Genomic DNA, 23,339 nt, shown 5'->3' with positions numbered 1-23,339 from the left:
ACACACACACACACACACACACATATTCTCCCTCTCTCCATCCTTCTCTCCATTCTTCTCTCCCTCTGTCCCTCTCTCCATCCCTCCATCCCTCTCTTTCTCAACTGCTGTGACTCTACCCAGTCTTGGTTTCCTCCAATTCTCCACCTGTTCATTTCCATGCCTTGGCCATCTTTGGAGCCGAGTTGAGATTTCCTGATATTTTTCCATCCATGATGGAGTAGAGTGTGTGGCTCAGCTAGTTGCCCAGTGGACTGTCATTCTGCAGTGCCTCATAGCCAGTGGGTCCCTGGCCTCAGTGAACAGTCCCCTTGAAGGCCTCAGGTCCCATGAACCATCTGATCCTGCCTGCCTCAAGACTGCTTGGATGCTCAGGGAAGGACCATTTCACCAACTGAGGCTGACATCCTTACTGGTCCAAGGCTGTTCATGTCCAGTGTTAGGCCTGGCATCCAGGTTCCTAGCTTCCCTATGGAGGTAGCATCCTCCATCTTGTTCTTCACCCCACAAGCTGTTGAATGGGGTTCAGGAGTGATTAAAGCTCTCTAGAGGCGAGCTACCTGGGGTTGAATCTTGGCATTAGCTCCTACTGGTTGGATGATTGGGACAAGTTACTCTACTTCCCTGGATCTCAATTTCCGGGTCTGTAAAATGGCACACCACTAAATATGCAGCAAGCATGAGCTCTTCTCTTTATTTTGTGAAATCTGGAAGAAGCAACTTTTATTTAAACCCCACATTTCTGCTCGCTTTTCCCTACTCTGTGCTCTTTTCTCTCTGTCTGCTCTCAGGGGTGTTTTCTGCTCATATCATTTGGCTGGAGGTGGCATGTATTTCTTTCTGAACAGCACCGTATGAATTAGTCTACTGTGGGCAGCTTACCTCCCTTCTTTACAGTAAGATGATCAATGCCATTCCTGGTTTCCAGAGCATTCTTCAGACTTTTATTCCATTTTGGTATTTTAGGACACATTTAAATGCAAGTATGAAGAGTTTGGATTGAGGCTGAGTAGTAGCAGAGTATTGTAATACAGAGGTTAGAACACTTGAAAGAGATCAATCCAGTCTGCTCTTGGAGTCTCCGTTTCTTCCTCTCTTGCTACAGCTACAATGTGTCTGTCCTTCCGTCCCTCCGTCCCTCAGCTCCGGCAGTTGACAAACTTGGTAGCCCCAAGGCCACACTTTGCCCTTGCACCTTAGCACAGACTCATTTCTCTCTTCTGTCTTGTTTCCACTTGTTCACCTTGCAAAACTGCCACCCCTCTGAGGAAGTAAGCTGGAGTCAGGTGTTTCTCATCCTGTTACCTCTCGTACAATACCTGGCACGCTCATGCCTTCTCTGTGCCTAGCAGGGTGCCTCAGACACAGTACGGGCTTAGTAAATGATGAATGAATGACATCCTAAAACAAGGGTTTGGAACCGTTTGTTATCAGCGCTCTTTTCCAGTTCTGTGATGTGTTGCTTTGGAAATGTCTAAAAACTATAACTGATCTTTTGAGAAAAAAATCACACAATATTTATATTCCACTCTCGTACCCCACTGTTGGGGCAGTGACCTGTTGAAATGTGTCCCTGCTTCTCCAGAACTTTGCTCTCTTCCCTGAACCTCTATACTAGGTTAGTTTTCACCCCCATACCACCCTTCCTTTATCATTGTAATGTACTATGTATGTTTTTATTTGGTGTTTGGACTGTGGTCTCCCTTTCCTGTGGCCTATGCCTAAGCCTGTCTTTTCCACCAAACAACAGCAATGCCTCACACATAACAGACACTCAATAGAGAAATAAATGTCCTCTCCCAATTCCAAAAAAAAAAAAAAGAACTTTGCTCTCTTGTTCTGTAGTGTACGAGACCTCCTCAGTGCCCGCCCTCGGGGCCACCTTCCTTGATTATTTCTACCCCAATCACAGCAGTGCACTTGGAATGCTGTTAATTTCCTCAGAAACCACTTGCATCCTTTTGTTCCTCCGCTCAGGATAATTGAACGGGCTTCTGGTGCCCATTGTGTCTGGTCTAAACACCTCAGTTGAAAGGACCACTCATGGTCCCCCAGGAACCCCTTGCACCCTGGAGTTGTCAGCTCCATCTTCCTTCTCCAGACAGCCCCACCTCCTTTTTGTCCCTTTTCCCATGACACGTAGTATGGCTTCTGCGCCTTTAGTTTAAATTAACATTGTTCTTCCTAACTCACTGAGTACCCTGGTCAAACCATGGTCCATGGTCATCCGTTGGACCCAGATCTAGCTGTTTCCCAGGGTCAAGGCCAGGATTTCCGGTTTTGGTTTCCCATGTAATTCTTCGATTCACTGACTCCTTTAAAACTAAATGCATTTTAATATAATTTGCATTATATTATTCTGCATTCTCGAATATTTTTGACCGCCTTGAATTACTTGTAAATGCCTTGCTTCCATGAGCTATCGTCTTCCGCTTCTTTGGAAACTGCCCATGGTAACTCTTTGCTTATAGAGTTACTCAGACAGACACTTGTTGCACGACGACTGCATTTTCCAAATAGGAGCACAGACCCCAGGGACAGTGGAGTTAGATAATGACTGTGAAATTTTTCTTCTTTTTTCCACCTAGTAAGAGTCTGGCAAGAGAAGAAAGAATATCAAGTTAGTGTTGTGATTAATTCTAAGGGGAACGTTTAATTGGTCCCAGGGCTCTCTATCATGCTGTACCTGGGCAAGGGACATTATCCTCAAGGGCATTTCCATTTCCGTTGGTGATGCTGCCCTGACCTGCTGGCTGGGTCGAGGAATATACACTGTATGAAGGAAAGGTACTGATTTGGGTCTGATACAATCCTCAGCCATCAAGCAGCAATCCCAGTGTCACCTCCTGCAGCAGAATCATGGAATTTAAAACTGGGAGAGGTCTTTTGAGGTTGCCTTGACTACTCCATCCATTCATACATACATTCATGTATCCAACAAATATTTATCAGCTGACTACTCCATGCCAGGTTTTCCACTAGGCACCATTAAGAGGCTGTTAGGAAGCGTGAAATCCAATTTGGAGAACAGACATCAATCACATGGGGGTTCTCTGAGGGTTGTCCTGATTCTACCATTGAATGGCCTGCAATGAAGGTTTTTTAAAATTGGTGCATTGCAGTGGAGAACGTGTAGAGCTACCCAGTCATGTTGTCTGGACAGCCCTGAATAAAGGAGAATGAGTTATGATGATAGACAGTTACCGGCTCAACAAAGAGCAGTTTTAATCTGAGTAGTCTTGGCGTGTTCAGTGCAATTAACTACTGGGGATAAAATTATCTAGACCCTGGGTGCAAGTCCCAGTGTCACGCTTTTTAGATCTGTGACTCTCTGGGAAGCTATTGAACCAGCCTGAGCACTGGTCAGAGGCAGCTCTTTCGGGGCAAAAGGATCATGTTTTTCGGGTCTAGGAAATACGGGTTTGAATCCTAGGTCTGCCACACGTGAGTGGTATGGCTTTTGAGAGGTCATTTACTTCCTGTGTCATTTACTTGCTGTGTCTCACGTCCCTCAGTGTTATAAAGATGGTAATGATTTTGATGGGTTGACTTGTCCCTCTCAACATTCTTATGTTGAAATCCTAACCCTCAATATCTCAGAATGTGACTACGTTTGGAGATGGGACCTTGAAAGAGGTAATTAAGGTAAAATAAGGTCACGTCCAGTATGACTGCTGCCCAGTATGGACAGCATGACTGTCCTAATCCAGTATGACCGTTGTCTTTATAAGAAGAGGAGATTGGGACACAGACAGAGGAAGAAAGGAATATGTGAAGGTACAGGGAGAAGATGGCTGTCTGCAAGCCAAGGAGAGAGGCCTCAGGAGAAACCAACCCTGCCAACACCTTGTTCTGGGACTTCCAGCCTCCAGAACTGTGAGAAAGTAAATTTCCCTCGCTTAAGACACTCTGTGGTCCTTGGTTATGGCAGCCCTAGAAACCTACTACAATGACAGTCACCTGAAGAGATACAGTGACTCAGAAGACATGTTATACGATGTCTAGGTTAAGGTGTGTGACACAGGGCAGGCATCCTGGCAAAGCCAAGTAAAACAGGTTCAGGCTGGCATCTCCATCCAGGTCTCCGTGGACACATTCACTACCACTGCCACCTTCTATGGCACCCTTTCTGGTGGATGGACTCAGGCTCTGGTGTACCATCATGTTAACTAGATTCCTTTATAAATGCCAGCTCCTCTGAGTGTCAGCAGCTTCTCTTCAATCTGTGGAGGCTGGTCACATGGCAGTGCTAGGCTCCACTGAAGGCACTTTTTCTCCTCCAGGCCATGTGGTGGTTGAGTCCTGAGCTATCCATCCTGGGAAATGGTCAAAGACCTTTTTTCCTAAGGGTCCTATAAGGTGATATTTGGGGCCACATCGTTCTCAGCCCTTCAGACTTCGTCGGCCTGCTCGAGTGTCTCTACCTGTGAAAAACCTTGGCTTGGTCCAGCTGGCACATGTGCACAAATGTCCATTTGATGAGGCTCTGCTTGGAGATTCTGCAGACATTTTCAGAGCCAAGGACACATTGGTTCCCTCGTTTCTATCTCTCTGGCTTTCTCAGATGTGCTCGCTGTTGTTGATTTTCATGGGGGTACTTGCCCAAGGCCTGCACAGTACTACTAAAATCACAACAGTGACATCAGCCACTTGGGTGTGTGGGTAGCCAGTGGGAGTCTGCTCCATCTGGAAACTAAAAAGAGAAGCACAATCCTCTTCTTTTCCTTCCCCCGGACTTTTCTGTATCTTTGCAGGTAGACAGGGCCAAGTAGGGAATTTACAAATTGACACCTTTTTTTCCCCAAGCAGCTTGAGGTTTTAAAAAAAAGTTCCTTTGATTCCAAAGAACTGGGAGCAGGGAGTAAGTTTGGCCGGGAAGCCAGAGCAATTGGAGAGAGGTGGTGGTGGAGGGTTGCTGATACGTATGTGCCTGGAGTCCTGGGCGCTTGGAAAATCTCGGTTGTACACCGCAAGTGTAGCTGTAAACCCCAGCAAGAGGAACGTGATAACCAATTCCAGCTGTTAACACCTGGAGACTTCCAAAGTTACTATGAAAAGAGCATCTCTGGCAAGCCAAACTTGACTTTATGAATTTTGTTATTTTAGGTCAACTGCTGTTCCTACTCATCTGGGCATTCCGTGTATTTTACTGAAGGACATGCAGTAAAAGCATCAGGCTGCCGGTGCCAGAGGGCACGGGAGGCGTCCCTTTCGCAATTGGCAGGAGGACGACAAAGAGAAAGGCACATCCCACTCACAGCAGGGTAGTGAGGAAGGAGAGCGGCTCTTCCCCTTCTTCCCATTTCTTTATTAGTCATAACATTATTCAGCTGGAATTGGTCTCGGTGTGCCAACTCTGGATCTCCTGGAGGTGATTGAATTCTTACTTGATGATGGAGGTAATGATTCCTTTTTCAGTCTGCTTTCAACCTGCAGTGTTACCGGGATGTGAACCGGTGTAGGATCATGAAGACTCTGTGATGGTAGCTGCCTTAGGGCAGACGAAGGCCAATGCGTGGGTTTATACCTGGGCACTTTGAGGACAAGAACTTCTAATGGTAGGTGAGTTGTGCAAGTGATCGAGGACCCGGGTATCTTGTCTTGATTTGCTGAATCCTTTCTTTAAAGCTATTCAGTCATCCTTTGCTAAGAATCTCCCCCACTCCCTCCACAGGGGAGTCCAAAATTACATCACGTTGTTTAATAATTTTATTAGTGTTCGTGAGGCCAAGACTTACTTGCTCCAGGTCACGCAGTGGGTTGCTGGCAAAGCTGGGACTTGAACCTATGACTTCTTTCCCAGCCTGACGCTGTTCCCCTTACACAGAGCTACTTTTGCCACTTTCTAGGAGTCCTCATCTTTCTACTCCTGCCTCTGCACTGCAGAGGGTGCCCCCGAGAGGGAGCCTTCCTGTACTCCCCTGGGCCCTGATGAGAGGGTCCGTCTCAGCCATTGGAGGCCTGTGTCGGGACGTGGGCCGACCCCTGTGATTCTCCTTTGCTATAATGGGAAGCAGCCCTCAGAAGAGAAAGACTTGCATTTGTATGCAGCCAGTCAGTCGGATGGCGTTGAAATAAACGCAGCACAGATCAAACTACACACAGCCAGCACGTCGCGGGGAAGAGGAACCAAAATGGAATGCTGATTTTTCTCACCATCTTCTTTAGAAACCTTCTTCCTCGCCACCCACCGGATGATGCTGGCTGTTGGGGCGGTCTAGCATTGAGATGAAACGCTTAGGTTTGGGAGACAGCCCTGTGTTCAAATCCATTTATTGATGGGTGTATTTCCCATTTATAGTCTGTGGGACCCTTAAGGGAAGTCACTTTTCAGAGCTTCAATCCTTTCATCTATAAACTGGGCCTCTTAATGTCTCGCTGATAGATTTTAAGAGAGTTAAAATAATAGATGAACATAAAGTGCTTTGCACGATGCCTCGAACATATTATTAGCGTTCAGCAGCGGGTCGGTGCTCTTCCCATCAGTGGCGGCAGCATCGTTTTGACTGCCTCATTGACTTGCTTGGATGTGGGAGTGTACGTAATAAAGTACCCAGTCTAGAACCTGGCCTGTGGTTATCGTTAACAAATGAGAGCTGTTGCAGTCGTGTGGGAAAGCTCAAAGATCTGAGTAATTCAGCAGATACCACAGAACTGGAGGAATCTGGGACTTAGATTCTTCTCCCAGCCCTGTCTCAGAAGAACTGTATTGCCCTGGGCCAGTTGTGTTTTTTTTTTTGTTTTATGACCTCACATTCTGCATCAATTGCATGGGGGTAACTGAGCTTTGTGGGATACTGAAAAGAGAGAACAGAAGTGAGGTGCCTAGCTCGGTGCTGGAATAAAGCCAGGGCTCCATCAACGGCCGTCGAATCTGAATTGCTGGTCCCATCGGCATTGCTCTTTCTGGAGAGTAAACTGTTGGTTCATCCCAAGAACTATAAGTCGTGCTTACCCTTTAACTCAGTGATTCTATTTTTAGGAATGTACCGTTCTCACATACAGATTCTAAAGGAGAAGGTGGAGCTGGGTAGAGTGGAGCCTGTCAGAGGGCTTCATAGCAGCACTGTTTACAGCAGCTCAAATTGAAGACTCCACACGTACCCAGCGTTGCCAGGCATCTTGGGTGTTTTAATACCATAGAGCCCTCTGGGGCTGTGGGGAATGTCGGATGCCCGGGAAGCGCACGTGGCTTTCCGTTTTGGGGGTGTCCCGTTGGGGAGGGAGTTGAGCGGTGGTGTGAAGGCAATGACCCGCTATTTTAACTGAGGACCAGGGAGGGCTAGCGATTTTTGAAATCATCCCATTGAGGACCGTTCCCTTTGGGTCCCCTGCTTTGGCCACAGCCAAGGCACTGCCTTGGAACCTCTGCGGGGCCTGTCCTGTGGCCTCAGGGGTCAGGAGGCAGTGCCAGAGCAAATCCAGCTTGTTCAGATCCGGGGCTGCTTAGATGCCACCTTAGATGATTCCTTTGGCAGCAAGTGACATTCGGCAAAGGGCACGGCTGACAGAGGCCTGGAAGAGGCGTGTGTTGCAGGGAGAATGTGATGCACAGAGGGTAGGAGGGCGGGGCGCCTGGGAGTGGCTGCAATTGTACATGTAAAGGCCGTTCTGTGTGCAGACCCTGGGCAGAGGCTTGTGGGTGCAGGACAGAGGGATGGTCTCCTCTGCCTGGGTTCTCTGATGGGCCTTGTGCTTGGGGACTGGAGCTTGGTCACACGAGACTCCGGGATCCCCCCAGTGGCACTGAGAGTGTGCCCAGAAGGGTGACGATCGTACATCCTCAGAGAACCCAGCGAGGCCGTGTTCACAAAGCTTTTGGCCCCGGGGGAGCACTCAGCGTGTCAGTTGCCTTCCCCCTTCCTAGAGGTGGGGGTCGGGGGGTGGTTATTTCAGCACGTGGCCTTTGTAGACATATTACAGTAATCATCTGGTCAGAATTTCGGGGAAAGCTCCCAATTTCCGGTGCCGTCCGGCTGTCCACTGATGCGTACTCATCCCTGATTGCAGCTCTACAAATACAGGTATGCGTCTTCGGAAACATTTGCAAGGAATTGGGGGTGGGGGGCTGGAAATCGTTACGTCTACCAGCTGGTTATTCCTTCTTTTCGTAAAGTCATTACAGCCTATGATAAAAGAAATGAGAGTCAATAAAATGGGGAATTAGGCATGTGGTAATTCCTGAGATTTAAGACCTAAAAGTTTGGTGATTCAGTGCTTTAGCGATCTTATTCTATCCTCCCTCCGCTTGATATCCTTTAGCCAGCAGCTCCATATTGAGGATAATTCAGCCTGGTACACAAATCCTTTTGTGATCTGGCCCGTGGCTTGTCTCCTCAGCTGGTTTCATCTTTCTGACATTTTTCTTTAACATTCCTGAAGGTGTACCTCAAACAGTGTATGTGTATAAATGTCCTGTGGCTGCTATAACAGATTACCACAAACTTAGCCCCTTAAATTAATACAGCTTTATTCTTGTATACTTCTAGAGGTCAGCAGTCCAGCATCAGTCTCTCTGGGCTAATGTCAAGGTGTCGGCGGGGCTGCATTCCTCGGCTTGTGGCCCCTTCGTCCACCTGTGACGTGCACGTCTCCAATCTCTGCTTCTGTTTTCACAATGACCTTTTCTCCGATGCCAGCTCTTCCTGCATCTCTCTTGTAAGGATTTTATGATTGTGTCAGGTCCAGCCAGGTAATCCCGGATGATCTCCCCATGTCACGATCTTTAATCGTACCTACAAAGTCTCTTTTGCCTTATGATGTAACATTCGCAAATTCCAAGAATGAGCACTTGGGCATCTTTAGGAACTGTTATTCAGCGTACCCTAATGTGTCTTTGTATCTTGTGTTCTTGCTGCCTCCGATGCCTTTTCCTGCCTTCTTTGCCAGCTACTCCTATTCAGAACCCAGCCTCAGGGTCTTCTCTGTAAGAAGACTTCCTTGGACCTCCTTCCTCTCCAGTCCCATCGATCTGGTAATGTGCCTCTCCTCCCTGCTTACCTAACGTCTTGCACCTGTACCCTTAGTAGCATTATCACACACCATATAGTTGTCAGTTTGTCTGTCTGTCCCGGTCGTCCTTGCAGACAGGGACTGCATTGTAACCACCTTCTTATTCCTACCACATAGACCCATGGCTGCACTTCGTAGGCACTGGCTGATGGGTGTTCAGGGGACCAGGGCAGGAGCACACCTCCTACCTTGAAGACATTCCCAAGGAGAAGCCCTTTGTCCTGATTTCCATGCAGCCTTGTGGGCCTGGAATTGCATTTCCTCCTGGGACCTGAGTCCTTTGGGCTTCAGCATGTCCAGGTCCCATGTTTTCCTGTCCCTTCTGCTGTCTAATTCCCTTTGTTGGACTGCAGGAGATCAGCCTAACGAAGTGAGAGCAAAGAGACAATTTCCATTTAACATGTATATTGCTTTGCTTTTCTGTTTCTTGACGAGGCTCTGAGGACAGGGATGGCTGCAGAAAATGTTCTTTCATCTAAATGATGTCCCTGTGGGGGGCTGGATTTGGACTTTTTTCTGGGCTGTGGAGAAGAGTGGGTGTGGTAGACTCGTGAGCCCAGGAACAATGAAGGCACAGAAGTCAATGCAGAAACTGCAAGTTTGATTCAGTCAACATTTTTTGAGAACACACCGTGTGTCTGCTCCCATGCTAGGGCTTGGCGTCCAGGATTAATGTGTAGCATTTATTAAGTAGTTATTATGTGCCAAACATTGTTCCTAGTTCTTTAATTCTATCACATCCTTTACTTGATAGAACTGCCCCATGAAATATAGGTCCCATGAGTATCTGAGTTTGACAGATGAAGAAACTGAGGCAGAGACAAGTTGCCTTAAATGTTTTCTGTCGCACTCCAGTAAGTGGCGTGGGCTCCAGAGCCCACTCCTGTACCACCTTGCTGATGGGGTATAGACTCAGTCACTCTCCCCAAAATACTCATGGTCTGGAGGTGGCATCTGAACTGATAGCACACTGAAGGGCGAGTGGATCCACGGGTGGTCAGAGGCTTCAGGGGGCATCCCAGGCAGAAGCAGTTATAAATAAAACAAAAGCAGGGAAGCGTGAAGGTACTTATTTTGTCCAGGGAAGTGTGAGTAGCAAATCAGGATGGTATAGGTGGCTTTTAGAGTTGTAGGAAAGATTGACAAAGAATGAGAGACCTGGAGGGACAGGAGGGCGTAGCCAGAGAATGCATTTCCCAATCTGTGGTCTGGAGGTGAGCAGCTGTAGGTGAAGAGGATGACGACAGTAATGTCTCTCAAACTGTGATGGACATACACATTTCCCGGGATTTTGTTAAAATGCAGACTCTGATTCATAAGCCTGGGGTGAGCTGGTGAGTCTTCCTTTCTGACGAGCTCCCAAGTGGTGCTGATGTAGTCGGTACCTGGGTCATGCTTTGAGCAGTGAGGTGGGGGGGGGGGGGTGAAGGTGCTGCAGGGAGTGTGGGTGAAGGTGCTTGGAAATGATGCCCTTATTTTGCTGTCAGGCTAGAGGGTTGGGCGGGTCTGTGATAATGTTCTCAAGAAGAACGGCAGTAGGTGGAGAGGAAGGTGAGGAGTGGGGGCAGAGGTATTCCGCAACAGGAGGAAGAACCTGGAGTTTTGCAGACTCAAAGGAGGCCGTGGGAAAGAGAGTGGTGCGTCAGTGACGGTTAGGCTCGATGGCGTGACAGCAGGTCCCCCCGTAACAGTGGTTTCACCAGAGGGAAGCTTATTTCTCTCTCACATCCAAGAAGTCAAGGTGTTGGCAGTGTAGCGTGGTGCGGCAGTTTAACGGTGTCGTTCGATCCCAGGATGCTGTCGCGATTCTGCCATCCTCAGCTGTGCGCCAAAGCACCTCAGTGTCCAGCGTGGCTCTTGGGTGTCAACATCCTTGTAGGCCAGCAGCCAAGAAGAAGCAGGGAGGAGGCCAGGACGGGCACACATCTCAGAGGGCAAACTGCCTCTGGGGGGCCTTCCTGAAGTCCCACAGCCATGCTTAGCTGCCCTAGAGGCTGTCGGGTGAACAGTCTTTTCTCTGGCTGCTTTACTCCCCTGAATGGAAGCCGGCTTCTCTTCCTAAGCAGACAAGGGAGAATGGCTCTGGGCTGGCAACTTGGCCGGCCTTGCCGCAAGTGGAATCCATGGTGAGCACGTTAAAGGTGGGGTGGGGGGAGTGGATGTCGAATTAATCGGATTTCAGAGCACACCTGAGTGATGGCCCCCTATGCTCATGGGGCTCTGAATGTTCTCTCGCCCTCTACTTGTCCTAGTTCCTTAGTGCATCTCTCTCCTCTACCATAGAAATCCTATCCAAAACCTTCTTACCCTACATTGCCACCTCCTCTGAGAAGTCCACCCGGACTCTTGAATCAGAATCTGTCCTCCGTCCCCTGAATGGAGTGTGGTCTTGGTACCTCCATCAGCCTTCATTTCATTCCATTTTATATTTTATTTATTCATTTGCACACGTACCTCTTCAGATTTCGAGGCAGCATCTGTCCCCCAACACGGTGCCTGGCATAGGATGAATTCCCAGGACATTTTAGTTAAACTTCAGTGAGTAGTTAAACTTGAGTGATCAAGCTGCTGGCATATGGTGCTGGGTGATTTTCCCGAAATAGGGCTTCTCGAACTCTAGACTCCATCAGAATCAGCTGGAGGGCTGGTTCTAACAACTCCCTCTTCCCCCAGTTTCTGATTTAGGAGGCTTGGGGGGCCTAAGGATGTGCATTTCTAAGAAGTTTCCAGATGATACTGATACTGCTGGCCCCAGGACAACCCTTCAAGAGGTCATTGTCCTTGAGAAACACCGGGATTTGTTTCTTTCCCCCGGGGAAACGTGCGATGTAAATTAGGCCTGAAAATAGACGTGGGAATTCAATACAGGAATATTATGTCAGTGGATGAACTAGTAGAGAAATATCTGAGGTCAAGAGTGCCTTAGAGTTTTGTTTCAATTTTTTTCTCCAACAAATCTCCTATATCTCCTAATCTTAGATGCTGCCAATTGTAAGACACACCATTATTTTATATAAAGCCAAGGAATTTTAAAAGGCTTTTAATTAAGCTGTGACACAATGCTTTCTCATCCCTTTGAATCTTTTATACTTATTGTTTATTTTTTTAACATCTTTATTGGAGTATAGTTGCTGTACAATGGAGTGTCAGTTTCTGCTTTATAACAAAGTGAATCAGCTATACATATATCCCCATACTTATTGAAAGAGCCCTTTTAGACCTAGTTAGGTGGGTTTTTATCATATATTACTGCTATGCCTACATATGAAGGAAAATATGGGCAAACATGTTGGTTCAGGTATTTTTTTTTAATTAATTTATTTATTTTTGGCTGCATTGCTGCGCACGGGCTTTCTCTAGTTGCGGTGAGCAGGGGCTACTCTTTGTTGCAGTGCGCGGGCTTCTCACTGCGGTGGCTTCTCTTGTTGTGGAGCACAGGCTCTAGGCGCGCAGGCTTCAGTGGTTGTGGCTCGCGGGCTCTAGAGCGCAGGCTCAGTAGTTGTGGCACATGGGCTTAGTTGCTCCGCAGCCATGTGGGATCTTCCCGGACCAGGGATCGAACCCGTGTTCCCTGCATTGGCAGGCGGATTCTTAACCACCGCACCTGCAGGGAAGTCCCAGTTCAGGTATTCTTAAAGCTTCTTCACATTGAGCCTCACTCTTTGGAATCCCTTCTCTACAGTGTCATTGCCGTCTGGGTTTTCTCCATTGTACTGTCCTCCACATCGCTGTGAGCATCAGATTTCTTGTCAGAATCCTGAGAAAGCGTTTGTGCCCACTTTGCAGCTCTGTGGAGCTAGCCTCCTCCTGGCTCCTCTTTTGGGAATGTTGTGGACACATTGGACCCTCCACCTGCCCCTTCCCACAACCATTTGGGGGATAGGGGTTAAAAAGTGACCCCCCTGCCATTGTCTCCAGGATTTTCATGGAAGCCCCTGACACCTGTTGTGCACCTATTGTGAATGTGTTAGCAGTGCAGCTGTGTTACTACTGCTGTATGCCCTCTAGTTATTGCTGGAGGCGACTTGATTTCAGAGATGTTAGAATGTGAAAAACAGTTTGTCCTAGAATTAGTCAATTTTAAAAAATATCCACCACGTGCTGGGCACATGTTTCACTGTCATGGCTTTTCGTATCATCTATCTCAGTTAATATTAACGACGGTTGTCAAAGGTCAGCGTTGTGACCTCAGGTTTAGAGATGAGGGCCTTGGATCCCCATTAAACATGCAGCCAGGCGGCATGCATTCGCTGTTCAGATTTATTGAGCTCCTACTATGTGCCAGTCACCATTCCAGATACCGGGAATACTGAAGTGGAAAATAGGTACAATCGGCCATCCGTACCTGCAGGTTTCACATCCATGGATTCCACCAACCATAGATCAAAAATACTCTGGGAAAAGAATTCCAGAAAATTTCAAAAAGCAACACGTGAATTTGCTGCAGGCCAACAGCTGTTTACACAGCATTTACATTGTATTAGGTATCATAAGTAATCTAGAAGTGATGTAAAATACACAGGAGCATGTGTATAGGTTAAATACTATGCCATTTTATATAAGGGACTTGACATTTTGGTATTCACGGGCGGGTCCTGGAACCAATCCCCCACGGGTATCACGGGATGGCTGGTTATAAGATTGAATCATATCTGTGCTATAAGAAGAAAACTCAAGATATGCCAGGTATTACAGAAGGCTTTTTGAGTAAACACTAGAGTGAAGTGAGGGTGCTTGCCATACAGATAACAAAAGGATGCAGGTTCCAGCCAGAGGAAATTGCAGATGCAAAGGTCCTGTGGCAGGACTGTGCTTGTCTTATTGGAGGACCAAGTCTACACAATTTTTACCTACAACACTATGAGAGCAAATGCTTGGGAGTTTCTTCCCACACCAGTGTTCTGACTCTCGGGACTCCAGCTGGTTGTCCTACGATTTAATGCTTGCACTAACTACCCAAAGTTAGTTCAGACCCCATGGCTTAAGGGCTCAGTTCCACAAGACTGTCCCCACTTCAGATTCCAGTCACATGTCTCAGGTTGGCACCTGTACTTCTGCTCAACTGGGTATAAATTCAAGGGGTTTCCACAACCCCCCCATCTTTGGAACTCAGGGAAGTGCTTTACTTACTATCCCTGGTTTATTATTAAAGGATACAAGTTGGGAACAAGGCAGGGATCACGTATGCACCCTCTCTAGGCATGCTTCTCCCAGGACTGTGATGTGTTCATCAACCTGGAAGCTGTCTGGACCCTGTCACTCAGGGGGTTTATGGAGGTTTCATTGTGCAGGCATGATTGATTGAGTCACTGGCCATTGGTACTTAACTCAGTCTCCAGCCCCTCTCCCCTCCCTGGGTATTGGGCATGGGGTGGGTCTGAAAGTTGCAACCCTCTAATCATGCCTTGGTCTTTCTGGTGACCAGACCCCATCCTAACGCTCTCTAGGGGTCCCCAGTCAGCAGTCATCTCATGAGCATACACAAGACACTCATCATTCCAGAATTCCAACAGTTTTAGGAGCTGTGTGCCAGGAACCGGGCACAAAGACCAAATATGTTTGTCACAGCAAGGAAGCCAATGGAGCTAGAGCAGTGGAAGCTCAAAAAATGCTTGATCAGTAGCCCAAGCTGGAATGTAGCTGGGCTGTGATTTCCAGATCTTTGGGTTCTAAGTTCAGGGTTTGTCCACATGCAGGTAAGTATGGGAAGCCACTTTAGATTACATCCTTCTCTGTTTCCTAGAGTGAGTTCAATCTTTTAAGAAACAAACGTCTTGATTAATTCAACTGCAGTCACAAGGCAGAGCAGAAAAATGTTCTCACTGTTGTCACCACTGAGCTGCCTGGGAAGTACCCACAGTATCTGGTTCCTGAGTAGTGGTTAAACCAGCCCAGGTAATGATGACAGCAGGTGTGGGAAAGTGGACAAAGGAAATGACATAGAAATACAAACATTTCATTCCCAGTGCATGTTCTCAAAATAGAACATGGGACTTTCAACTCTTTCTTCTTTGAAGAACGTTGTCAAGAGAGAGACTCTAGCAGTGCACTGTAGAAGAAAGAGCAGAGATCAGGGTTTTGAAACCCCCCTCTGCCAGTAATTAGTCATGGGACTCCCATCTATTAGAGTACAGTTACAGACTAGAGAATGCATGAGCTTAAGCAGAAAAGGATTTGTTGCCATTATTAGGTGCCTTGCAGAATTCCAGGAGAAGCTAGAGGCACAGACTGTCAGCTGAGGGGCACTTCTTGGAACCTCCCAGAACCAGATCGCCAGGGAAACTGTGGTTAAGAAGCCACTGGGACAACTCTCCCCATAAGGACCACCTTGTCTGCTGGGACCGGTGAGGACAGCACGGGCACCATGCTTTTTGGTACTCACGAAGTTCAGGACTGAACTCGAGGATCTAATTACAGGTGCCTCTGGAAAATACCAAATATCTCTTACTTATACTTGCCAGAAAAGAGTCAAGGCAACAGAAGAGCTGCCCTACCCCCTGATGTTCATTTTTGCATCTAATCTCACACAGGTGTATCTGCTTGGTGAAAGCTAAGTTTCACAGTAGGTGGCCAAGATGTAAAGGCATTTGGAGAATGTCTGATTTGTCTCTCATTGTATGTAGGGGAAGCGTTAAAACAATCCTATTGTAAATGGGAGAGGATAAAGGGAAACCAAGGGTGGTAAGGTTTCTGCACTTCACTCAAACTAGTAAGCTGTCGGCCCTAGTAGGCGCTGCTAAGTTATGTAGATATAATGCAATATTCAGAGCAACCACTCCAAAAGCCATACAAAGAGATACATTGAAAAACACCATCAGCAAATCAATGGAATTCTAAAGAAAAAGCTTGAGGACCCCACAGAAAACCAGGAAAAACTACCATGCCACCACAAACCCACCAGAAAATGGCTAAAATTAAAAAGACTGACAACATCAAATGTTGGCAAGGATATGGTACAACTGTAACTCCATACTTTATTAGTGGGACTATAAAAGGGTTCATCTGCTTTGAAAAGAAGTCTGGCAGCTTCTTATAAAACTAAATAGACACCTGTCCTCCGACTCTTCCATTCCAATTGTAGTTGTTGCCAAAACTGCAAACAACCTAGGTGCTCATCAATAAGAGAATGGATAAATGTGATATATTAATATGATGACATAGCTCATATTGAGCAGTACAGAAAACCAGAGAGCTGATACATGCAACAGCGTGGGTGAATCGCACAAATGTTACACTGTGAAAGAAGGCATACCCAAAAGATTATATACTTTGATTCCTAATGGACGAAGTTCTGGGATGGGAAGAACCAACTTATAATGGAAATAAATTTTAAAAGTGCTTACTTACGGGGAGTGTGGGCAGAGATTGAGTGGGAAGTCGGTTGAGTGAATTACATCATTAGCCCAATATGGTCTGTATCTTAAAAGTGGTTTGGGTTACATAGGTATAGATATTTGTCAAAACTCACCAATGGTTGGTCTGTGCATTTCGTTGTATGTAACTTTATTAAACCCAAGTTAATGCAGTACATACCAAAGTGGCTAGAGAATAATGGGCTGACGAGTAACTTAGTGTTTTGAAATGCATTTTAAAAATGGGTTGATGGGGCTTCCCTGGTGGCGCAGTGGTTGAGAATCCGCCTGCCGATGCAGGGGACGCGGGTTCGTGCCCCGGTCCGGGAGGATCCCACATGCCGCGGAGCGGCTGGGCCCGTGAGCCATGGCCGCTGAGCCTGCGCGTCCGGAGCCTGTGCTCCACAATGGGAGAGGCCACAACAGTGAGAGGCCTGCGTACCGCAAAAAAAAAATAAAATAAAATAAAAAATAAAAAAAATGGGTTGATGAATGTCTAGAAGGATAGGTAGGTATGATAAACAAGTATGGTAAGATGTTAATAATGGTAGAATGTAGGTGTAGGGATATACATGTTCACTGTAAAATTCTTTTACCTTTACTGTATGTTTGAAAACTCTCATAAGAAAATGTTAGGGAGAAATCTTAAAAAAAAAAAAAAAATCATAGAATGTGTGGTTCCTTCCTCTCCTGCCTCAGGTGGTGGTTGGTTGGTAAGAAAGTTAGTCCAGCTGTCTGGCACTGCATTATGGGACACGGTGATTTTTGCTGAACTGAATATAGAGCAGAAAGGACTCAGCACCATCCACAGAAGATGCCCAATGAGGACTTAACTACTTCTCTTAGTCTCGAATGATAGTCCCAAACTCTGATTTCTTTGATTCCCCATCCTGGCCTCTCCACCCCAGAGTCAGTGCCAGCCATGCAAAGACTACAACTAGCCATTTCAGAGATAAGGTTAAGTGTCAACTCTTATAGTTGGAAGGGACCAAGGGGGACTACCTAATCCTATTTCTTTTTTTGTGCGAATTTACCTAAATCAATTGGGTCATGCAAAAATCTTAGATGATTTTGCTAGGTAACAGTAGTGGCCAAAAAGTTTGAGGTGAAAAAGGGTTAACTTCCCACTACATCCTCACTATATTCATTAGTCAGGAGGCATCAGGTGATTCAAGCCACCTGAAAAATATCAGTATCTCTGCCTTCTGTCATTTCAGATGCTCTGGCCAGCAGCTTGCAGACAGGCTCATGAGAGGCAGGCATGGCGATGTTATAGGGACCAATGCTCTCACCCTCATAGCTGGTATCAGGCAAACAGCGGTCTTTCCAAACAGAGGCTAGAAACAAGACTGCTTAGAGATCACCCCTGGGATGGCATCACTGCGGATGGTGATTCCAGTCTCTCTAGGTTTTCAGTATGTTTATGAAAAGGAGGAGAGAACCTCTAAAATATTTTAGCCAGCCCACATTTCTTGAAAACCTTCTCTCACCACTGAGCCCTCTTTTCTAACATTCCATATGCCGTTTAACAAGCTGCTATGTCACCAAGAAAAACTCATTCCAAAATGCACTACATCCAGATATTGATAACCTACTACCTACAGCCTACTTCTGGGTTGAGGTTTTCCAAGTAGAGTGCCTCTTGTTTTAATTGTCATAAAGTATACATAACATAGGGAATTCCCTGGTGGTCCAGTAGTTAAGACTCCGTGCTTTCATTGCGGGGGGCCCAGGTTTGATCCCTGGTTGGAGAGCTAAGATCTTGCATGCTGCGTGGCACGGCCCAAAAGAAAAAACAAACTGAAAAAAAAAACCCAAATGATACATATACATACATGACAAAATTTACCACTTCAACCGTTTTTAAGTGTACACTTCCATCGCATTAAGTACATTCACAGTGTTGCGCAACCATCACCACAGTTCATTTCCAAAACTGGTTCATCGCTGCAACTTCTCATTTCCCCTCCGCCAGCCCCTGATAACCTCAATTCTACTTTATTTCCATAAATTTGCCTATTGTAAGTACCTCACATATGTGGAATAGTGCATTATTTGTCCTTTCGGGTCTGGCTTATTTTATTTGGCAAAATATCATTAAGGTTCATGCACATAGTGGCATGTGTCAGAATTTCCTTCCTTTTCAAGGCTGAGCGATATGCCCTTGTATGTATGCACCGCATTTTGTTTATCCATTCATCTTTGGATGAATATTTGGGTTCTTCTGCCTTATGGGGAGCGGGGGACTGTGGATAACGCTGCTGCCCCTTTTTTAAATAGTACATATCTCGATAGAATATTTTGGGGGATGATGTTTACATAGGGAAAATATGCTGCAAAAATCAATATACTATTTTAAATAAAATAATGTATTATGGTAAGTATTAAGTCCTAGAGCAGATACAACTGGTAGAAAATTGGAACTGTGTGTAGACATTCTGAGAAGCCTCCAAGCATCAACAAACTGGGGACGTGGGCCTGGGGTGCTGCCGGCGCTGAGAACAGCCAAGTGGTGGCCTCACGCACAGCAACCTCACGCTGACAGCCGCACGGAGGGTGTTCTGAGCAGGAAGCACCGGGTTTTTTTTTAGCATTTTACATCCTCACAAGATAATTTGTCACTTCTGTACAGGTGTTTTATGTTTATGATGTCTTTATTTCAATTTAGGAAATGGGGAGGAGGGAGTTGGCTTCACATCTAATGCATTGTTAAGTTTTAATTACAATCTTAATTTATAATTTTAATTATAACTTTTCCCAGTGAAAATTGTGGGAAATTGGTTCCCTGTTAGCTTTGTGGTACACGACATTTTATTTTCAGGAATGAATTATTGGAATAACAAGGGAGGTGCTTGCCTTTAAAGGTATATTACAGAAACTGAAACACAGAAGAAGTAACGTGGGTGCAGAGGCAGGAAGAGTCCTGCTGCCCCAGAGTTCTTGGTGCTGCCTGGAGAGGAGCAGAGACCTCCCTCCCAGGCCTTGGCCCTCCCTGGTTCCTTAGGGGTCTCCCGTTGGGTCCATGTCAGAACCATCGAAGGGCCCAGAGAATAGGAGGAGGTCAAGTGTTAAGAGGAGTCATAGCCTTTGCCACTGCTTGTTAAAAGTCAGCCGTGATGGGCCAGGACACACCAGGAGGCTTAGGAGAGATGAATGGGGCTTGGCCAGTGTTTGTGTCTGAGCGTGTAGGGAGATGTACGCACGTGAGCCGAGAGACATGTATTTTGCTTGCTGACTTGCCCACTCCTGGCCTGTGAAGGGCCGTGTTCCAGTCTTGGACTCACAGGCTTTCTTACTGCACAGTCCATATTTGCTGGTGAGAAAGGAGTGCATTGGTACCTCCGCATCCAATACTCAGCCACGCTGATTCTCTCTGATCGATGTCGTGTGCGTGGCTTGTAGTGTTAAGGCAACACCAAATCTGTTTTTAATTCTCCCCTTCTTGCCATCTTTTGAAAGAGTGTGAAACCACTCTTCCTGACCAGCAGCCTCTCCTCCTTCTCCCCCAAATGTCAGTTGGATTAACACTTTGCGGTTGGGGATGCCTCCACATCTGCTTACAGCATGTGGAAAGCAACAGCATGGAGTCCTCGTGGGGTTTCAGTATTCATTCTCTCTTGATAACGTCCACAGAAATTTACTCTATTCTCAGGCCAGAGGGTGATGTGTGCAACTGCCAGGGCTGCACAGTCAGGCTGGGCCCTCCGCAGGCGAGGGCTGTCGGGCCTGCTGCCTCACCGGCTCTAACGCAGCTTCTGGAACTAGGAAGGGGACCCTCATGCTTTGAAGAGGTTCCAGAGCAGGGTCCATGGGAGCCCCTGTTCTGTGCAGCGGCAGTGGCTTTGTGGTGCTGGATGAGTCCAGAAGAGTGTTGGGTGGATAGATGCTGTGTGGGAGGACCAGCCCAGTGGGACCCCCTCCCAGGGCTGCCCTCGCTGGCTAGAGGGACCCACTAGGCCAGATGGGAGATGGTCCAAATGCTGACCTTCAACTGGGTTGCCTTTGTCAAGGTCTCAGGACCTCTCTACCCAGCCCACCCCTTTTTTCTCTTCCCTCTTCTCTGATTTCTTTGCTTTCTCGCTGTCTGCCATCTCACCTAAGGGGAAAAGGATGCTTCTCCCTCTTTTTTTTTTTTTTTTTTTTTCTCTCTTCCATGCTCTCTTTCCCTCCTTTCCCTCCCCCCGGTCTCTAGTCTAAGGAGCATGGAGTGTGTTTGAATTCCATCTCCTGTTGATTATTGGGTGTATTAACTTGGGTACCAGCATCTTCAAGGGTTGACTGGGGATGCAGATGCCTGCATCTGGGGTGGTTGGGAGGACTGAGTGATCAGAGCAACCACTAAAGCTTGTATAGCTCTGATGTTTATATGGCACGCTCTGGCTCTACATGTGTGCACTAAGTCCTCACGACCACCCATGGGACAAGACTGTTATCCTCAATTTAGATGAGGAAACTGAGGCCTAGAGAGGTCCACCAACTTGCTGAAAGTCATAGAGCTATTATAGGGTGAAGCCTGTGTTGGCCCCCAGCCTGCATGGCTCCTCCCTTCACACCATGATAGGATTACCCATGGAAGCATCTAGTACATGGGGAAATGATGTGTATTGAACGTCTATGGGTAAAAGTTCTTTAACATGCATTGTGGAAGATGTACATTATAAGTATTTAAAAGATTATTTATTCATATCATTTTTCTCTCCATTTTTAAAAAAATTTTTAAATTTTTAAATTTTATTTTTTTATACAGCAGTTTCTTATTAGTCATCAGTTTTATACACATCAGTGTATACATGTCAATCCCAATCGCCCAGTTCAGCACACCACCATCCCCACCCCGCTGCAGCTTTCCCCCTTTGGTGTCCATAAATTTGTTCTCTACATCTGTGTCTCTATTTCTGCCCTGCAAGCCGGTTCATCTGTACCATTTTTCTAGGTTCCACATACATGCGTTAATATACGATATTTGTTTTTCTCTTTCTGACTTACTTCACTCTGTATGACAGCCTCTAGATCCATCCACGTCTCAACAAATGATTTTTATGGCTGAGGAACATTCCATTGTATATATGTACCACATCTTCTTTATTCATTCGTCCGTCAATGGGCATTTAGGTTGCTTCCATGACCAGACTATTGTAAATACTGCTGCAGTGAATACTGGGGGGCATGTGTCATTTTGAATTACGGTTTTCTCTGGGTATATGCCCAGTAGTGGGATTGCTGGGTCGTATTTACATTCCCACCAACAGTGCAAGAGGGTTCCCTTTTCTCCACACCCTCTCCAGCATTTGTTGTTTGTAGATTTTCTGATGGTGGCTCTTCTGACCAGTGTGAGGTGATACCTCATTGTAGTTTTTTTTTTTTCCTTTTTTTTTCACACACACACACACACACACACACACACTCTATTTTATTTTTTTACAAGAGATAAGTAAACTGACACCAAGCATTGTAAGTGGATGACCACAACAAAAGCAACAATGATTGCAATTACCAAACACAAAACACACTCATACGATATCATAATATTAACATTCAGTCCAGTAATCCTCCACTGTAACAGCTCTTTTACTTTGCAGTGAAAATTGATTTGTATATTTTTTGCCTCTGAGTCCTTGTGGGATTTTTTTTTAATCAAACAGAAAGTCACAAAAATTATAATCATCCTCATAATTTCACTCAGTCCCATGTAATTAATTTTTTTCATCTTGATCTTTTGTTAGCACTTTTGTGAATTCATCACTTTTTCATTAGAGTTCTGAAAGTGCTTATTCATTCCATTCAGCAGTATAGTCAGTTACCAGAAACCTGTAATTGTCAGTCTTTTCCATGAATTCCTTGAAGATGAAACCCTTTAATAGGAACATTTTTGCGAAAGCATCAGAGTACACCCAGAACTGTCTGTAAATGAAAAAAGACTTTAAAATGACCATGGTTAAAGATTTGATGAAAGCTCATAATAATGCAATTGACAAGGAAATTTAGTTATTTCTGAGATATACATTTTAAAGTAATAACTAGAATTATGACTTATAACATTATACCAGAACATATAAGATTTTTAGAAATTTCATGTAATGTCTGAAATATTAATATTAATATATATCCATACAAATAACCCAAAGAAAGTTTAGCATTAGTTGTTTGTTTTTTGTTTGTTTATACTGCAGGTTCTTATTAGTCATGAATTTTATGCACATCAGTGTATACATGTCAATCCCAATCGCCCAATTCAGCACACCCCCATCCCCGCCCCACTGCGGTTTTCCCCCCTTGGTGTCCATACGTTTGTTCTCTACATCTGTGTCTCAACTTCTGCCCTGCAAACCGGTTCATCTACCATTTTTCTAGGTTCCACATACATGCGTTAATATACGATATTTGTTTTTCTCCTCTGACTTACTTCACTCTGTAGGACAGTCTTTAGATCCATCCATGTCTCAACAAATGACTCAATTTCATTCCTTTTTATGGCTGAGTAATATTCCATTGTATATATGTACCACAACTTCCTTATCCATTAGTCTGTTGATGGGCATTTAGGTTGCTTCCATGACCTGGCTGTTGTAAATAGTGCTGCAGTGAACATTGGGGTGCATGTGTCTTTTGGAATTATGGTATTCTCTGGGTGTATGCCCAGTAGTGGGATTGCTGGGTCATATGGTAGTTCTATTTTTAGTTTTTCTAAGGAACCTCCATACTGTTCTCCATAGTGGCTGTATCAATTTACATTCCCACCAACAGTGCAAGAGGTGTTTCTCCACACCCTCTCCAGCATTTGTTGTTGGTAGATTTTCTGATGATGCCCATTCTAACTGGTGTGAGGTGATACCTCATTGTAGTTTTGATTTGCATTTCTCTAATAATTAGTGATGTTGAGCAGCTTTTCATGTGCTTCTTGGCCATCTCTATGTCTTCTTTGGAGAAATGTCTATTTAGGTCTTCTGCCCATTTTTGGATTGGGTTGTTTGTTTC

General features: G+C 45.7%; 1 protein-coding gene and 1 non-coding gene across 2 annotated transcripts in view; both read left to right on the top strand.

Annotated features, from left to right (window-relative positions):
* Positions 1-23,339, top strand: part of LARGE1 (LARGE xylosyl- and glucuronyltransferase 1) — a 404,132-nt gene that overhangs the window by 12,569 nt on the left and 368,224 nt on the right. The window lies entirely within an intron of this gene.
* LOC112065945 (small nucleolar RNA SNORA76) lies at positions 7,352-7,490 on the top strand. The gene has a single exon (XR_002892338.1). It is a non-coding gene; the product is annotated as a small nucleolar RNA SNORA76 (small nucleolar RNA).

Source organism: Physeter macrocephalus, chromosome 6 (assembly GCF_002837175.3).
Source record: "Physeter macrocephalus isolate SW-GA chromosome 6, ASM283717v5, whole genome shotgun sequence".
NCBI lineage: Eukaryota > Metazoa > Chordata > Mammalia > Artiodactyla > Physeteridae > Physeter > Physeter macrocephalus.
Note: the sequence above shows the minus strand (reverse complement) of the source record. Positions and strands in the feature narration are given on the sequence as shown.